This window comes from Mobula hypostoma, unplaced genomic scaffold, assembly GCF_963921235.1.
Source record: "Mobula hypostoma unplaced genomic scaffold, sMobHyp1.1 scaffold_61, whole genome shotgun sequence".
NCBI classification, from domain to species: Eukaryota; Metazoa; Chordata; class Chondrichthyes; order Myliobatiformes; family Myliobatidae; genus Mobula; species Mobula hypostoma.
In genome coordinates this window covers 402,636-404,797 of record NW_026948178.1, presented here as the reverse complement: position 1 = coordinate 404,797, position 2,162 = coordinate 402,636, and positions in this window count along the sequence as shown.

The window sequence follows — 2,162 nt, the reverse complement described above, 5'->3', positions numbered from 1 at the left end:
CTAGTTCTGTGTACATGTGTGTTTTATCATTGCTAACCTGTTGCATTTATATCGTTGCTATTAGAGAACTGTGTTACTTATTTCTTTAATAAAACTTTCTTCGTTCCAGTAATCCAGACTCCAACTAAGTGGTCCATTTCTGCTGGTTTGGCAACCCAGTTGCGGGGTACGTAACAGTGTGTTGTTGCGACCCTGCGGTTGTCCTTTTGAGTGTTACTTTAAGAGCGCCTGAGAGGCGGGTGTATGACGTCAGTCAGAGGCTGTGGCAGTCTGCTGTGGACTGAAACAGAGAGAGAGAGAGAGAGAGAGAGAGAAAGAGAGAGAGAGAGAGAGAGAGAGAGAAAGTTAGTATCGCAATCTTCGCAAGACTTGGAACTACGAGCTACCAGGGCAAGTTTGCTCCAGAATGTGTGTGAAGCCCAGAGTTTTCCCATTACCCAAAAGTTTGGGTTAATCGACAATACTGAGAACAACGAACGCGTGACTGTCATTTCGTATAATCCACAGAATTGGAGATATCCTGTGGGACCACTTGTGTTAACCCTTGCCTGGGTATGTTGTCTGGTAACTACTCGAAGATGATATTCCTGTGACAAGGCACTTTTGGTGAGAATTTGGATGTGGACGGATTCTCCGGACAAGATCTTCCGCGACAATGACTTTGTTTACCTGACGTGGAACCTCTGGAAAACTTCATACTTACCTTTTCACTACATCACAGCGCGGATTACATAGAATAGTACAGCACAGTACCGGCCCTTCAACAAACAATGTTGTACTGACCCTGAAACCCTGCCTCCCGTATAACCCCCCCCACCTTAAATTCCTCCATATACCTGTCTCGTGGTCTCTTAAACTTCGCTAGTGTATCTGCCTCCACCACTGACTCAGGCAGTGCATTCCACGCACCAACCACTCTCTGAGTAAAAAACCTTCCTCTAATATCCCCCTTGAACTTCCCACCCTTTACCTTAAAGCCATATCCTCTTGTATTGAGCAGTGGTGCCCTGGGGAAGAGGCGCTGGCTATCCACTCTATCTATTCCTCTTATTATCTTGTACACTTCTATCATGTCTCCTCTCATCCTTCTTCTCTCCAAAGAGTAAAGTCCTAGCTCCCTTAACCTCTGATCATAATGCATACTCTCTATACCAGGCAGCATCCTGGTAAATCTCCTCTGTACCCTTTCCAATGCTTCCACACCCTTCCTATAGTGAGGTGACCAGAACTGGACACAATACTCCAAGTGTGGCCTAACCAGAGTTTTATAGAGCTGTATCATTACCCCACGACTCTTAAACTGTATCCCTCAATTTATGAAAGCTAACACCCCATAAGCTTTCTTAACTACCCTATCTACCTGTGAGGCAACTTTCAGGGATCTGTGGACATGTACCCCTCGATCCCTCTACTCCTCCATACTACCAAGTATCCTGCCATTTACTTTGTACTCTGCCTTGGAGTTTGTCCTTCCAAAGTGTACCACCTCACACTTCTCCGGGTTGATCTCCATCTGTCACTTCTCACCCCACTTCTGCATCCTGTCAATGTCTCTCTGCAATCTTCGACAATCCTCTACACTGTCTACAACACCACCAACCTTTGTGTCGTCTGCAAACTTGCCAACCCACCCTTCTACCCCCACAACCAGGTCGTTAATAAAAATCACGAAAAGTAGAGGTCCAGGAACCAATCCTTGCGGGACACCACGAGTCACAAACCTCCAATCTGAATAACGAAAAATCTCTCTCCATCATTTGTTCCGTGGATTACTAAACCTTACTAATGTTCCATCTTAAGACTTCAATAACTATTCCTAAGCTTGATAGTTACACATATATACACATAACACTGTTAACTTTTGTTTATCTCGTTAAGTTACCATATTATGAGTAGATAATAATAAAGATAGTGGTTTTAGCATGAAAACCTGACTCAGAGTGAAATCTCTTGCTGCTGGCTCGTTCCTAAAACGTTACAATTCGTAACAGTGTCACCAAAGAGTGGGAAGTGTACGTACATGCAAGGTGGGGAGCATTCTGTTGTGTAGGCTCCAATGCACAGGATCGACAACGATTGCAGAATGTTGGACACACAATTGCATCCCAGCCTCACCATAACCGACGACCATTCGGTACATGCTGTCTTCTCACGACTACCAA